The sequence below is a fragment of the Helianthus annuus genome, chromosome 12 (assembly GCF_002127325.2).
Source record: "Helianthus annuus cultivar XRQ/B chromosome 12, HanXRQr2.0-SUNRISE, whole genome shotgun sequence".
NCBI classification, from domain to species: domain Eukaryota; kingdom Viridiplantae; phylum Streptophyta; class Magnoliopsida; order Asterales; family Asteraceae; genus Helianthus; species Helianthus annuus.
The window spans coordinates 133318348-133329460 of record NC_035444.2 but is presented as its reverse complement, the minus strand read 5'-3'; positions in this window follow the sequence as shown (position 1 = coordinate 133329460).

The following is an 11113-nucleotide window of genomic DNA, read 5'->3' as shown; positions in this document are numbered from 1 at the left end:
GAACATGCTGATATAGCCAGCATCAGGCAAACACTGCCTCTAAAGGCCTGTAAGGGCCAGAATTATTTTACTACACCGTAGTGTGTGTAGAGATACAAGGGTTGTATAATTTCGTCTCTAGGAATAAGATACAGAGATTGGATGTGCCTAAAACGTACTTTAAGCACGAAACACAGCACTTTTATTTACACACTAGCTTCTAGCTAATTAATAAAGTGCCAGAATACAAGGAATTATTCCCGACACTTTGCTGAATAAATTGTGTCGCTAAAAATATTACTTACGACGCTTGAAGGATATCTTAAGCACTTTAACGGATTCCTATCCAACCGAACAACCGGACAATACCCGGAACATAAAAATATTGCCAGAATTATTGTTAGTATTTTTCGGAGCCAGTTAGGGTCCCTGATTACCCTAACACCCGCTCTCTAACACATTAGACAACTAACGAGGTTAGACCTTTATGTAACCGACTTAACATAACTGAACCGTAACTGAACAATCGAGATCCAACCGGGTGGTCCCACCACCCTAACCAAATCGGCCAACAAGGAGGGTACACCTTTATTATATTATATTAGATTACGCGAATATCTATAAAGCATGGAGATCCGATGGACGATAATGACAAAAATCTCTATATAAGCATACACTCTCTCACACATTTCACACACTCAAACTCACTCCCTCTCTCCCTTGTGCACCTCTCGGCCGAACCCCCTCACCACCATCCATCCATTTTCGGTTCAAGTCTTGCAAGTTCCAAGTGCATACAAGTCTTGAGGATCACGTACAACGAAGCTCGGAACAAACGGAAGTTGAAGGACCTCGAGCATTTGCTTTTATCCACGCCGTTTTCGACTAGTTTCTTCCCTAGCCTCGAGCTAGAGGTATATTGTTTAAAACTCGTTTTTAGTCGTGTCTAAAGTGGTTAAAAGGATTTTTATCGGTTAAATGTCGGTAACCCACTTCATGAATCTTTAAAGTCTTCTAAAAAGTGAAAATCGTTGGATAAAAGCACATAACGCGTGTAAATGTCGTAGTATTTGAATATGTTGGTTAATATGGCCCGATCTACAATGTGGTGGCTCTTATCATCGTTTAACCCGACTTTGTTAAGATCACATATCTTGACATACACTTGTTTCTTTTGTACAAGGGTTAAAAGGTGAAACTCCACCACACGGGAAACATGAACTTGTGTAAAAGTGTTTTAACGTGAAAAATAGTATTTAAAACGAGCCGATCTACGTATGTACAAGTGGTATATTCGTAGGACCGGGTGTTGAGAAAATCATGTTTTATAAAAGTTGTATAACAGGCTAACAAATGTGATTTTTATAGTCTACAAGTGTATAAACACTTGTGAAATGAAAGATCCGACAAAATAACAATTTTTATAAAAATTGTCGGAAGTTGTAAAGAGTGATTTGTTCCAAAAACGGGGTTTTTGCAAGAATAAACTATTTTATACCTAGATCCACTAAATATAACGAGATCTACATAATAGTTTTAGAAAAACTACAAGTTCATGTAATATTGTGATTTTACATACTAGTCTACAAGTTTGAAGTGTTGAAACTTGCTGATTGTGTTGGAAATTGATTGATTGAAATAAAAGAAGTGATTTTGTAAAAGAAAATGATACGCTTGAAAGCGTGGCCACCTCCAGTTACAGGGGAAACTCTGGCGAAATTTTCTAAAAATATAACACTTAGAATTATTTACAAGTGTTAGACTACTTTTGACATGTTTTCAAACTATATTTCGCCACAACTTTATTTATAAATAATCGGAGGTGGGATTTTCACAAAACTAAACGTGATAAGTATATATCCGGTAAATATATTTTGTCACAACACTGTTTATGATTATTTTGTGAAAATGTATAAATATTATTTTTAGAGTAAAAATGATATTTACTAACTTGTCAAACCCAAAATAATACCAACGCTTATACGACAAGCATAAAAGTTACAACGGTAATTTCTATTACCACCTAATCATTAAAACGTAACTTACGCATTACGCGGAAATATTCACCAACACGTATGTTGTCAACGTATTATTTTGGAAAGTATTATGTAAAGAGAAAATATATTATTTTTGAGAAAAATAATTATATTTTGGAATGAGAAATAAAAATATATTAAGTGGGACTTAATGAGATAGTATAAATACACATGTATTTAAATCCCCCATCCTTGGGAAGGAAAGTAAAATACCAAGTATGTACACGAAACGGTTGTCTAACCGTCTCCTAAAAATGTAAGTTATAAAGCTAAGGCACGGCCATCCGTCTAATAGAATTAGCACCTGTAGGTCGTTGCACAGCTTCGGATATTCGGATTACTTGGTAGAGATACGCATTCACTGTGAGTTCATGTCCCCCTTTTCTCTAACTGTTTTCAGTTTACTTAACTGCGGGGGTGAAATACATGTTACTATGATTTACGAGTACTTTACAACGGTATGTTTAACGTAAGGAGGTGTTATACGATCATGTGAGTGGATAGGAACAACATGGGGCCATTAGTCCTCATGGAGGGACCGAGGGACAGGAGCGGTAGATCTATCTGGGTGTAGCGAGCCCAGCCCCCGGCCAAACTAGAAACGGACCGTGGGGTGACTTTGTCCACATACTTTGCCGTGGCGAAATCTGCTAGGTTTGAGTCTCCCTATTTGCACTTCACATATGTCAGTGGCCTTGCAAACCATTGATGATCACAAGTCCTCTTACACTGCTACATACCACAACTATTTTTATACTCACAAATGTTTTACATACTCACCTACACGTGAACTCGCTCAACATTATTGTTGATTTTTCAACTCACATGTATTTCAGGAAATTAAACGGATCTGGCACGGTATGGAACGTTTTCCGCTGCACTGGTCATGAAGTCATCAGGGTTTAGGGTTGTGTCTCTTACCTGGACAAGACACAATCCCTAAATCACGTTTATGTTTTGTTATAAGTTGTAATGTTACTGAACAAGGTTATGGTTGCATGTTGAAAACAATGGTATTGTATTATGTTTTCAAAAACTTAATGGATGACTTGCATGGTTTTTAAATTCATATAGCTTTGTTATGATTAAGCTATGGTATTAAGAAGTCACACAAATTAACCACGCTTCCGCAAAGCCAGGGTGTGACATCGTGAGCTTAATAAGCTTACCATCAAGAATCAATATCCCCTACCTCGAATTGATGATCTCTTTGACCAGCTGCAAGGTGCTTCATGTTTTTCTAAGATCGATCTGCGTTCTGGGTATCATCAACTTCGTGTTCTCGAAGAAGATATTCCCAAAACTGCTTTCCGCACGAGATATTGGCATTACGAGTTCACAGTCATGCCTTTTGGCTTGACGAATGCTCCAGCTATCTTTATGGACTTAATGAATAGGGTCTGTAAACCTTATTTAGATAAGTTCATTATTGTGTTCATCGACGATATCCTCATTTATTCGAAGACTCGAGCCGATCACGAGCAACACCCTCGCTTAACGTTGGAACTCCTTAAGAAGGAACAACTTTTCGCTAAATTCTCCAAGTGTGAATTCTGGCTTAAAGAAGTTTAGTTTCTAGGTCATATAGTCAATGAGCAGGGTATTCATGTGGATCCATCCAAGATTGCTGCTATTAAGGAGTGGAATACACCGACAACGACGACGGAGATTCGATCTTTTCTTGGTCTTGCCGGTTATTATCGTCGATTCATTTCTAATTTCTCGAAGATTGCGGTTCCACTCACAACTTTGACTCAGAAGAGTAAGCCTTTTGAGTGGGGACCCAAGCAAGAACAAGCGTTCCAAACACTGAAGCAGAAGTTATGTAATGCTCCTGTTCTATCTCTGCCCGAGGGAAACGATGATTTCGTTGTCTATTGCGATGCATCCAACTTAGGCCTTGGTTGCGTCCTCATGCAACGAGGTAAAGTTATTGCATATGCATCTCGACAGCTGAAAATCCACGAGAAGAACTATACGACTCATGATCTCGAGTTAGGAGCTGTGGTTTTCGCGCTTAAGATCTGGAGACACTACCTCTATGGAACGAAGTGTGTGGTTTTCACAGACCACAAAAGTCTCCAGCATATTCTTAATCAGAAAGAGCTGAACATGAGGCAACGACGTTGGGTTGAACTCTTGAACGATTACGATTGCGAAATTCGCTACCATCCAGGTAAGGCGAATGTCGTGGCCGATGCGCTTAGTCGAAAAGAGCGAATGAAGCTTCATTCCGTTCAAACACTATCTGATCTTCAATCTCGTGTTCTTCAAGCTCAGCAATTTTGTGTTTCACAGAAGTTGATGGTTATGGAATTACCACATCAGCTTGAGCTTAAACTCGAAGCAAAAAGCGATGGTTTGCTTTATTTCAAGGATCGTTTGTGGGTCCCGAAACAAGACGATCTCCGCACCCTAGTGATGGACGAATCTCACAAGTCCCGATATTCTATCCATCCTGGTGCTGATAAAATGTACAAGGATCTTCGTACTAAGTTCTGGTGGCCTGGTATGAAGAAAGATGTTGCCTTGTATGTATCAAAATGCCTAACTTGTCATAAAGTCAAGGCTGAACATCAGCGACCTTCTGGTTTGCCTGTACAACCAGAGATACCGGTTTAGAAGTGGGAGAGCATTGAAATGGATCTCATCACCAAGCTACCGTGTACTTCTAAAGGTCAAGTTAAACGATTAATGCGATTATGTGTTTAGGTGTTCTCTTTTATTATGAGATCCGATTTTCGTTATCCAAATCCTCATAGAATCTTCCATAATATCCTCATATGAGGGATTCATAATAGGATATCAAAAGGTACTATCTTAAATCCTTAATGGGTTCCTACGTGGTAGTCAAGACCCTTGGATTATATAGTACAATTCCATGATTCGAAAATAGACCCTTGAGTGGTCTAGTTAAAGATTAATTCAGAATCTGGTTAAGAGTGGCATGTGATGATACAGCTGTAAGGACCCTATGGTGGCCCAGTCACACTCATCACAGGTTCATTCATTTGGTTTTCCCCTACACATTATTAAATGCACTGTGTGGACTATGCAAGGAATTACGTAATTATGGACGCGTACATAATTATAAAAATTCAGTGCACAGAAACCACAGTAAGATTTATCATGTGTAAGAACCAATAGTGACAACAATAACGAAATGTGAACAATGTAATGAAGGTACGGTGGACGCACCAATGACGCTTCATATACTTGTATATAAGTGTCCCTCTTACCTTGCAAGCATAATGTTATTTAAAGTTACTAGAAGTCCGGAACCCTAACCGGTGTTGTTTTATCTTTTCGACTTCATGTTTCAAGCTTTCACAAGTTTCCTCTAAATAAAATTTCGGGACGAGATTTCCTAAAGTAGGGGAGACTGTGACAACTGTGTTCTGTAAGCACCGTATAATGTAAAACAATGTTGGTTATCAATAAAACAATACGCTTTGGTGTTATTATATGTGTTCTTGTGTTTGATGATTTTACAATTTGATTCGATTCCGATTTCAAGCTTTAGATCACCTTCTGGAAGGTTATACGCAAACTGGTGCTTAAACGCAATCAGTTTAACGCAACGTATACTCCGGAACTGTGACGTAAGCTAAACATACCCTAAATATCCTTTACATAACTTAGAAATAAGTTTTGAAGGATTCAGTATGGCAAAAACATGACTATTTGAATTAAAGAACTATTTACCACAAAACTGCGAAACGAACGTTGGTGACCGCCCGGATAATATTTAAATGCAGAAGATATTCTGTTATGATTGAAATTTTATTTTTAATCAGGTTCATTTTGAAAAATAAATTAAAACGCTTAAGAATGTTATTTTTCAAGTTTAAGCGCGTACCGCGTGTTTCTGCGCAACATAGTGCTTATACTGCAAAACGCAGACAACGCATCCAATCTTGACAACTGAAATTTATTTCAGTAATATTTTGGCAAGATTATTTTTATAGAAAAATAAAAATAATTTAGAACGCCATAAACCGGGATTTAAACGCTAGATAAAATACCCGGTATCCAGTTAAACACCTGTTTTCTATCTAATATACCATCAAAATTACATTTAACCCCCCCCCCCTTTTCAAATTCACGGTCACATTGATGTGGCCCCCACCATATATTTTCAAGATCTTGCAAAAAAATCTTCCATAATCCATTCATATATTTCTTGGATTTTATTTTGATTTCTTTAGATTTTCTAAGATCATGAAAATCTCTATAAATATCCTACACAATCTTACAAGATCATTCAACACTCAACTCCCCTCTCTCTCCCCCTCATGACCGTCCCCTCTCTCTCTCTCCATCTTCATCACCTTCAAGTCTTGTTCTTCATATTCAAGCTCATTTCTAGCAACCTTCAAGTTGGCGTGAAGATCTAAAGGCGTTTCCAAGGTGCATTCAAGTAATTTCAAGCTTTCTATCCTCAAAATCTCATCCCACAACCTACTTGAATCTTGAAGGTATAACACTTATGTTAAAATCATACTTTAGATTCTTGGTTGTTCTTGATGATTTGAAGTTTCTCTTGAATCTTGGGATTTTCACTAAACTTGAAATCTAAAAGAAATGGTCTTGAAACAAATAAAAATGGTGGTGATAAATATGTATGTATAACCGTACATATATATGTGTGTGTATGAGCCTTGAAGTTCGATTTCTTGTTAAATACTTGTTTATGTTGTTGCATGTTCTTGAATAATAGTTTAAATACAAGTGATTGATGATCTATGTATGATATGTTAAATGCTTAAATACATCAGCAAATAAATCTGAATATATCATATATATGATGCATTTAGATTAACATAAAATGTTGATGTTATGATAGTATGATTTAGGCACTTGTACATGAAGGAATATGTCGATTTAAAGCTCAAGAAATGATGAAAAATGGTTATATGACAAAAACTGTTTTAGATCAGGTTACAAGCACTAAAAATAACATTATTTGGTGTTATATAATGGCATAAAACTTTGACATAGGTTTGGTAGCATTGCATGTTGTACATATAGCTTAAAAAGTGATAAAATATGTGAAATTTGCATGATTTATATGCTCTATTTAAGACCTGCACTATTGTGAGTATAACCATTATTTTATTCAGTAAATAACATGGGTTGTGTCAAAATTTCAAGTCGTTTCGATTTGGGATGGTTCGGGTAGCGGTTGATGCAAAGCTATGCGGTAAAACGGTTAAAAATCGCCTTTTCGGAGGATTTTTATTAAACTGTTTTTGATCAGTAACCAAACTGATATTTTTGATATAAAAACAAGTATTTTAACTTATACTAAATTTACTTGGTGTTCGGTTAGTCATACGTGCCTTCCGACGTCCAAAAATGTTACCGAAACGCTAAAATAAGTGTTTTTCAACATAACTAGAATGGGTTGTTCATAAGTAAATTTAATGTGTCACAATGTGCTATGTGTTTTACAATATGTGTATGATGATGTGTTAGTGTTGACAAGATTATGCGTATTACGCTTGAGTATATGTATATATACAAATACACCAAAATAATCAAAAATAATAACTTTTCGAGAAAACTCAAAGTTATGTGAAAATTCTAAGTATCGGAGAAACTTCGGTATTTATGTGAATTTTGATTATTAAAAATCATCCTTACTTTATTTAGGACGCATAAACAATTTGAGGGATTGTGTTAACATTTAAAAACGCACCCAAGGTGAGTACATAGTTCCCCTATTTTACTATTTTCAATTGTTTTGGGGTGATTCATATGTACCAAACGAATTTCAAAGTTTAAACGATGATTTCAAAAACGATTAAGGTGGTTTATGCAAAACTAATAACGATTTCGATAAGGTGTACACGACTTGTTGGTTGTAATTACATAACGAATGACATTCATTAATTTTGGCCAAACCGACCAGTATTAGGTTATGGTACCATAGGATCTGACAAATCCCGTTATCAGACTGCACCCATGGTTATGTGTGGGTTAGGTGGGTAGCGACCGAACCTGAAAATTGTTAACTTACCCTTTGGTGGTTAGTTAATGCGAGATTGTTAACTTACCCTTTGGAGGTTTGTTAATGCGAAAACGAGTTGAACAATAAACGAGTCACACAGGTTTGAATGTTATTAACGAGACGACCAAAAGTAGTTTCACTATTAAAGCGAATACGATTTTGAGACGAGTTTAACGATTTGAAACGAGATACACGAGGTGAAACGAGTAATCGATTTGGGAACGACTTGGAAACGATGTTAAACGACTTCGATAAGCGATTGGTTTTTGGTTAAGTGTTTAGATAACGAGACGGGTGTAATGTGGTGAAAACATGGTAGATACGCCGTTGGTACTTCTTATATATAAGTGTTTTCATCATATTACATACCGTGGCGTTATTTAGTTCACTTGGGTAAACGATTTTGAAACGATATCACACAACGATGTTTTTCTAAGAGATATAAACTATACGAGCTTTTAACGAGTTATTGCAAGATGTTTTACAAGTTGGTGTTCTAAAGCAAAGGTTTTTGGGTTAAGAATCATGGCTACGAGGTTTTATAAACTATAACCCGCTTGATTCGAGTTGGTCAATTAAGTTGCAATATTATACTCTTTTCAAAACAAAGTTTTTAATAAAGTATTGCAACACTTAAACTAGCCATGAATTCGACACTCCTATAAAACCTATGTACTCGCCAGCATTTCTTTGCTGACTAATTTTTTACATATGTTTCAGGTGTTGATACTTGAATGACTGCTAGGATGCATGCGTCACATAGGATCTGGACGAGGCCTTAATGACATAATAACTATGATAGACAATATAAAACTTGTTTATTCTATGTTAAGACAATGCAATGTTTAATATTATCAATAAAACGAAACACTTTTTGTATCCATGGTTGTGAAACGATTGCTTCTGTTGCAACACTCCCCGATGTTTCCGCCGCGGTTTGTTGTCCTACGTGGTCGGGGTGTGACACTGCTAAAGGGGAAGAAGAAGCGAGATCATTAGTCTTCATATGTTCTATTGTATTTCCTATTTCAATCAAGTCCTTGTGTGGACATCTAATTATTTTAGTCCCTGCGTGGACATTTATTATGTTTAGTCCCTGTGTGGACAATTGCCTTTCAGTCCCTGCGTGGACTTTTCTTTTTGTCCCTGTACGGACATCTATCCTTGTATTTGGTCCTTGCGTGGACTTGTTTTCTGTAAACCTCTGCGTAGGTATTTGTCTATTGAAAGTCCCGTTTAGGGCAGTGTGTAATCATTATTATGATTAATGGAATGTTAAGTTTATAAATTTCATTTTTGTCATTTTAATACATTATTATATGAAATAAATTAAAAATCATTCCTTTTAATTAAGTCTACCTAAATAAAGAATCTTAGTGGTGAGACCTAGCCTGGTGTCATTATAAGACCCGGCCAAGATGGTGAGACCTGAGTAAAAGGTTCAGATTCCTGTTAACCTCTGTAAACATGTTAACATTCTTGGCAGATGTGGTTCGTTAAAATCACACGCGTCATTCTTATATTAGAATCCTTCAAAGGATTCCAAGATCTAAGTTAATGATTTATAAATCAAGGGTTAAATCATCCATTAGTGATGTAGTGCCTACGGGCCATACTTATTGTCATATAAGACAACAAACAGTTGTAGTCTATGACTCCCTGTCAGAAAAAGGGTAAAAGAACTCTGGTTCAAACCATCATGCCTTGATTCTCTAAAATCCTGGCTGATAATATATAAAACGTCCAGGTGACTAGGCTTTTGTGCCACTAACAATATTGTTTGTAATTAAGAGAAGTTATATTCAAATCCTAAATAAAAGTGAGTAACAAATTAACCGAATATGGTCTATGTTTACCATGGTTAATGAATTGCCATAAAAGACAATTCCATAATGTGACATCTGTGCTTGTAATATCATTTTGCAGACTTTGAACAATACAATATTAATAAAACAATGTGTTTTGATCCCAATGTTTGTAATTTATGTTTGGTTTTGTGCCCGTGTTGGTTTTTGATCGATTTTGAACTCTATATCGCTTTCTGGAAAGTTATACGCAAACTGATGCGTTAACGTAATCAGTTTAATGCGACAAACACTCCAGAACATCATCATAAACTTAACATACCTTAAATAACCTTTACATAACTTAGAAATAAGTTTTGAAGGCTTTGGTATGGCAAAAACAAGTTTATTCGCTCTCAGGGACTAATTGCGTCAACTTGCAAAAGTCTGCCGTTTTGTAAGGCAACGTATAGTCCGGAACTTGATCATAAGTTAAACATACCATATATAACCTAAACATGGCTTAGAAATAAGCTTTGATAGGTTCGGTGTGCAAAAACATGCTTATATGATCTTACAGGGACTAAAAGTGTTAAAAACGGCGTAAGTTTGCATTTTCGCGCATATCTTACGTTTTGGCCACATCTGGACATCCAAAATTTTTGTACACACTAAAATATTTTTATTTTAGTGATCGGCATGCAAAAATTCCATTCGTCGCTTAATTTGGTTCGTTTTCGCATCCGTTTGAGTTTCGTCGTAATTAACCGAACAACGCGATCGTACGACCAAACGAGCCGACATCCGAGAGTGTTCCAAGCATATTTTGAGTCCTCTAAATTTCATTGACTTTGTAGAGCCTTGAAAATGGCTTAACGGGGGTCAAAAAGGCCTGAAATGGACTCGATTGCATGCAGGGACCAAAGCTGCCAAATTTGAAACTTTGCTGATCTGGGGGACTCAGGCGGGGCGCGTAAGCCCTTCCCCATCTCTTACGCGGGGCGCCTGAGCAGCCCAGCGACCAGAAAGTTTGTTTTTGCTGCTGTTTCATAATTCAGGGGCTGCTAGTGTAAATTCCTTGTGTGATGGGCAAGTTTATGTGCTCTCCATGTAATACCAGCTGTCCCTAACACTTGCATGGCCAGATTTCATTGCTTAATGGCTAAACAAAACACTTGGAATGATCTTGTTCTTCATGCTCTACTATAAATAGCATGCCAAACTCCTTCATTCCTTGCTCATTCTCATTTTCTCCTCTCTACATCTGACTTGGGAGCTCTCTCAAGCATTGGGACTTTGTC